Genomic DNA, 6,791 nt, shown 5'->3' with positions numbered 1-6,791 from the left:
AAGGTAGTTAAAGAAAAGGGGGAAGACCGATCCGCCTTAATTGATACTGGGTGTCTACACAGTGTGATAAGACCTCAGACCATACCCGGGGGTCCTTTACAGACTAAAGGTATAGTGAACATCCAATGTGTTTATGGTAACAGTAGACAATACCCTACCACCGATGTTCAAGTACAACATGAGCCAACTGTTCAACCCATTCCTCTGCGGGTAGGGCTCATTCCCAAACTACCTGAACCCTTTATCTTAGGGAGAGATTATCCTTATATAGAACAGCTTTTACATAATGACACAGAAGAATGGAGAAAGACAGCTCCCTTCGCTACAGAGCAGGAATTAGACTCTTTCCCAGGGAAACTAAGAAAGAGTAACAAACAAAAGAGACAAGAAACAAAAGTATGGACACAGGTAGCCTTAACTCAACAAAAGGAGGAACCAGTGTGGCAATATGATCCAGAGTTTCATGCTGCACAAAGGGAAGACCCCACTCTAAGAGAGGCTTGGAACAGAGCCAAGGAGGAAGAAGACCCCAATCAAGTAGGTCCTTATTTCTTTGTGAAAAGTGGTTTACTATACAGAAAGGGGGTAAGGGATCACAATCCCCAGTTACTCGTGCCCCAGAGATATAGGGAGAAAGTACTATTCCTAGCACATAGTCATCTGCTAGGAGGGCATTTTGGTAGCGAGAAAACTGAGAAGGAAATTCTTGAAAAATTATATTATCCAGGAATCTATCATCAGGTACATCGCTATTGCAGAGAGTATTCTCTCTGCCAGAAGAATAGCAGGAGTCTTCCTCCAAAAGCCCCCCTTCGGCCCTTACCCATAATTGAGGAGCCCTTCTCCCGAGTGTGAATGGACATTAATGGACCACTCCTTCCCTCTAGAAGTGGTTGCCGATAGATGTTGGTTTTAGTCGATTATGCCACTCAATTTCCAGAAGCGGTAGCCCTGAGACAACCTAACGCCACACAGAGAGCCAAAGCCATGGTAACTATCTTCTCTAGAGTAGGCTTTCCATGAGAAATTATAACAGACCAAGGGACACCATTTGTTTCTAAGCTGATGAAACTCGTTTGCAAACAACTTAACATTAAGCAAATAAGAACTTCTGCCTACCATCCGCAGACGGATGGTTTGGTGGAAAGATATAATGCTACGCTGAAGACCACCCTAAAGAAACTTCTTGATATAAAAACCAGAAAGTGGGAGGACATGCTGCCCTTGGCTTTATTTGCCATCCGCTGTAAACAACAAAAGAGTACAGGGTATTCCCCCTTCGAGCTACTATATGGGAGGGCCCCACGTACCTTGTTAGAAATGGCAAAAGAAGACTGGGAAACAGAGGTGGGTGGTAAGCCTTTGCCAAAGTATGTATCTAGACTTAAAACCCATTTGCAGGAACTACGTAGCATAGTGAGATCACACTTAGAACAAGCTCAGTCTTCCCAGAAAAAACAATATGACAAACAAGCCAAGGTACGATCCTTTGAGGTGAATGATTACGTTCTCCTGATGCTGGCTACTTCTGAGCATAAAATGCTAGGTCAGTGGCAGGGACCTTTTAGAGTTGTAGAAAAGGTGACCCCGGTAACATACTGATTGGAATTGGACCCAAAAAGACCCACACACACCCAAATATATCACGTCAATTTGTTAAAAAAATGGGAGGGGCCCGTTCCTACTCTGGTGGGTTTATCTGGCCATAGTGAGCCTTTTTATGAGAAAAGTATCGACCCCGACCTCCCTGTCCACCAAAGAGACGAATTATGTACACAACTACAATCTTTACAGGAGGTGTTTTCTCTTCTACCAAGGAAAACAAATGTCCTAGAACATGAGATACATACCATCCCTTGGAAGAAGGTAAAGTTACGACCCTACCGTGTCCCAGAGGCCAGAAGAGAAGCAGTAAGGAAAGAGGTAGAACAAATGCTCCACATGGGCATTATAGAACCTTCTTCTAGCGAATGGAACTCCCCAATAGTTTTAGTACCGAAACTAGATGGGTCCATCAGGTTTTGTATAGACTTCAGAGAGGTGAACAAAATATCCCAATTTGACACCTATCCTTTACAGAGAGTTGATGAGATGATAGAAAAAAATGGAAAAGCTCGATATATAAGCACTCTCGACCTCTGTAAAGGATACTGGCAAGTTCCCTTACGTAAACAAGACAGGGAAAAAAACGCCTTCTCTACTCCCGAAGGGTTATTCCATTTTACCGTCTTACCCTTCGGGTTACATGGAGCCCCTGCTACCTTCCAGAGAGTAATGAATACGGTGCTGAAACCTTGTGCTGCCTTCGCATCCGCTTATATAGACGACATTGTCATTCACAGCGACACATGGGAACAACATGTACACCATATAGAAACTGTAGTATCCACGTTAGGGAATAGAGGTTTTACCATCAAGCCTTCCAAAAGTAGGCTGGCTGCAAAATCTGTGAAATATTTAGGCTATCTATAAGGGGAAGGGCTAATCAAACCACAGCAAGAGAAAGTAGAAGCTATCACAGCCCTTCCCTTCCTGAGAAATAAGAGAGATCTAAGAGCCTTTCTAGGGGTACTCTAGTACTACCGATGGTTCATCGCTAATTTCTCACAGATAGATAAACCTTTGACGAACCTTCTAAAAAAAGAAGCCAAAACAGAAAAGGAACTAAACCATCCTTCCCTAGAGGCAATGCAGGCTTTCACCCAATTGATACAGGCCATAACAACAAAACCTGTTCTTCTTAGTCCTGATTACAATAAACCTTTTGTCTTACAAACAGACGCCTCAGAACATGGACTAGGGGCAGTATTATCTCAAAAGGATCCTGAAGGACAGGAACGCCCAGTCCTCTACATTAGTCGCAAACTGTTTCCCCGAGAAAAGAAATATGCTGTAGTAGAAAAAGAAGCCTTAGCTATCAAATGGGCAGTAGAGACCCTCCGCTATTATCTAAAGGGACGGGAGTTCATCCTCTTCACAGATCATGCCCAAATGGATGGCCAAAAATAAAGGACATAATGACAGAGTCCTAAGATGGTTTTTAGCCCTCCAGCCATACCGGTTCACCATTTTACATCGAAAGGGAAAGGACCATGCGAACGCCGACTTCCTCTCCAGATGTCCTTTAGACCATTTCTTGCAGGCAAGAAAGTTAGGGAAGGGGGATGTGAAAAGTAGCATGGAGATGGCGAAGACTCACCTCTCTCAACCTCGTTTTTTCCGCATAACAGCCAGGGACTCAAGGAGTTAATCTTACACCCTCCCTCATCTCGAGAGGAAGCTGAAAAGAAGGAAGGACAGGTCAGCCAATGGGAGAGGAGAAGCTCACCGGAGGAGGCGGGATATTCTTCTTTATGGGAGTGCACGACTGGGCAGACAGCGAGCGAGAACCCGGAAGATGCCGTGAAAGGAGAGATGATGGATCAAGAGGCCGAGGAGAAGCTCCAAAGGACGACGAAAGAAGATGCCGACGAAGAGGACGTGGAGAACTGGTCCGAGGACTGGTGGACGCCACCGGAGGTTGCTGAAAGGCCGCCGCAACTCTGGATAGTTGCGGCAGACGCGGTGAGTGTCTTGTAGGAGAAGGGAGGGGAGGGGGGGCAACAAGGCTAAAGGGTTCGGTTTGGTGGTGGGCGGTCACAATATCTTGTTTCCTTTGTGTGCACTGCCCTGAAAAGCCCGTAGCTCCTAGCACCAAGGCCATTTCCCTTGCCTTAGCATTTTTACATGACATGCGGTGGTATTTTTTTTCGTTATTGTTATAATCCTTCATTATCCAAGATGGCCGCTGGGTAGGAGCTCTTGGGAAGAGCTCCAAGTGCTGGGGATCCCATTTCTTCGGATTTTATCCATGTTTAGCACCCAGCAGCATCTGCCTCGCAGAGCAACACGCAAATAACGGGATTGAGCAAGTAACTGGAGCAGCACAAGTAACTGGACTGAAAAGTAACTGGATTGGAACAACATCTTCCTTACCTGCCGGTGCGGAGGACGAAACCCGCTGCCTGGAGGCTGAGCATCGCAGGAGAAGACCGAGTCACCCCCACCCTCTTCTTTGGACCCGGGGCACTCCCTGACCATTTGCGGAGCAAGGCACGGCGGCTTATTGCCTGGAGCCCGCCGTGGACAACTGCTGCTTGTTGTGGATGCCCGCGATTTCACCGGAGGTCTCTGACACACCCAAAATCCCCGCCGCTACCGCCGGACCTCGCGGAAGTGGACCCGGACCTGGAGCACTGCTGGCGCCGGACAGACGACGGGAGCCCCACTGCGGAGTTGCTCCTGCCTGCCTGCAGTCTCCGCCAAGACCACCCCGTTGTCCCGCTCACGCTGGAAGTGCTCTCCCTGTCCGGGAGCCTGCCTCGCCATCGACACAGCTGGGACGCTGCCTCGCCAGGCTGCTGCGGGTTACTGAGGGACCGGGACGGAGGTCCGGAGCCCACTCGGCACTGCAGGCACCCCCATCGCTCTGACCGGACCGATCAGCTGGGGCACCGGGACGGATTGCAGAGCCTTTAGTCTGGATTGTGGCATCGCTCCTCATCCAGCGACGCCGGGAGCTGCCCAAGGTAGAGGCGTAGACCCTGAACTGCCTCGGGAGCAAGCCCCTTGCGGCTGCGGAGGCTCCGAGCCTCACCGGGTCCCACAAGACACTGCGGGCAGTGGCTTGGACGCTGATCTGCCCCGACGCCCTGCAGAGCAAGACGACGAGACCCCCCCTCCTGCCGAGGGTCTCGCACCGGGGAAAAACAGGCTTTGGGAGCCTCATGCTGCCACAGCTCTTCAACACACACGGAGCTAAGTCGCTCCACGACCCCGACCCCGCCCCCGCACTAAAGGAAAGGGAGCTAAAACGGCACAAAACAGCACCGATAAAGTGTGCCCAATATCGCTAATGTTTTAAGGATGGATTCAGCCGGATAAAGAAGGAATGCCTCACGCTGGCAAAGTGCTCAAAAGAGACAGAATGCAGCCAGCAGTGCAATCGCCTCACTCGTAAAACGCCCCCAGGCTGTATCGTGTTTTCATTTAATTTGCATCACCTCTTCACTGAATTACTCGAGTTTATTTCTCAGACTTGTCTGCCCAAAATGGCTGGGGCCATAAAACCTGTAGCCTCACCGGCCTCCATTTTCCCTGAAACCCACATAAAACCGGTTCCATCGCCCAAAATGGCTGGGGTCATAAATCTAGAACATCTAAGCACCAGACCCCCACAAAACTAATCTAAACACCCACTCTGCCTTCCCCTCACTCGCCAAAATAGACATAAGACTCCCCTCCACCCACCCAGTGAGATAGAAATAGGACTCCTAGACCTGCCTTTTCTTGAACTTCTGAAACTGGCTCACCTCCTTGTTCTCATTACGTAACAATAAACAAAGGACTGCTATACCCTTCAATCTCTCTAACTTGGCGGCCATCTTAGGCTAGTCAATCCTCATCACTGCATCACGCCTAAAGAAGCGGCCATCTTAGACTAGTCTAAATCACTACTCCTTCGCACTCATTCCTTGACTGCTGCACCCACTCTTTCCTCACACACATCATAGCGCCTTTCCTACACCCAGCCACGCATCCCCCTACTCCCAATATGGAACCCTTGGGCAAACACACTTACAAAATAAATTACCCCCCGGGCTCACCAAAAAAAACGCAAAAAGGTTTAAGCACAACTTCTTGAAGTCCCACCCTGAAACACCCTTTGTAGACACTTACTTCTCCCTCAACAATGGAACCAAGAGCACTGATATCATCCTATACACTACACGCAGAGCACAATGGAGAAAAGCACTCCTTACCCTACTTACCGTCTCGACCACTAGGAAAAGTGCCTATGGAGTAACACTCTCAACCACACCATCTCAGCGCTACCCTGCTAGAGCAACCATCACCATCTACAACAACGGCACCATCTTAATTCAATCCACAGACAGAAACCTAGACCTATTTGACAACCTGTTCCCCACCTTTAAAGAATACTTCTCTAAATCCCTGATCCCTCACCCTCCCGCCATCATTCCCAACATCTTGGACTCCACACCACCTCCTGACATTAACACGCACCCCCTCACTCCCCCCACTACTCTACTCTATCACCCTCCATCTACAGACACATCACAACTTTCAGCATCAGATGCCGAATGCACCTCCTCTAGCATCCCCCACACCGCCACCCCCTCGACCCCTCCCCCACAGAACACGCCACACACACCTCCGACTAGCTTCTCAGAACACCCCCCCTCCCCTACCTGTACCCAACGCAACATGACTCTCTCTCTTCCCATATCCCCCCCACACCCTGCACTGCCGTCCCGCCCCTCATACCAAGCGTCTCAGAACAACCCTCCTTCAACCTCACACCCCCCACTCTCAGTCCCCACTATCCCACCTCCACCCCCGCAACCCCCAGCCTCCACACCGCCCCCATTTACCCTTCCCCTCTTAGCACTGATGCCCTGCCCAATAACGATAACACCAACCCTAACACCAATCCTCTCTCGAACACTTCCAACCCCTTCACCAGCTCCACCTCTCCACCCCGATTACCTCCTTCTCCAGTAACCTATACGCCTGTTCACCGCCAGTACCCTTCCCCAACTCCGTGACCAACACCACGCTGGACATGATTATGTCCACCCTCCTCCAAATGAAAGAAGAACTACACTCCATCAAAGAGTTGCTCATCACACACCCCACACACCCAGACACCCCCCTCCCACCACCAACCTTACACCTAATAACACTTCCCCCTCACCTCCTACTCTCCTTACCACACAACACCCCCCTTA

This window comes from Lissotriton helveticus, chromosome 4_1 (genome assembly GCF_964261635.1).
Source record: "Lissotriton helveticus chromosome 4_1, aLisHel1.1, whole genome shotgun sequence".
Lineage (NCBI taxonomy): Eukaryota > Metazoa > Chordata > Amphibia > Caudata > Salamandridae > Lissotriton > Lissotriton helveticus.
The sequence above is the reverse complement of the archived record's forward strand: the minus strand, read 5'-3'. Positions refer to the sequence as shown.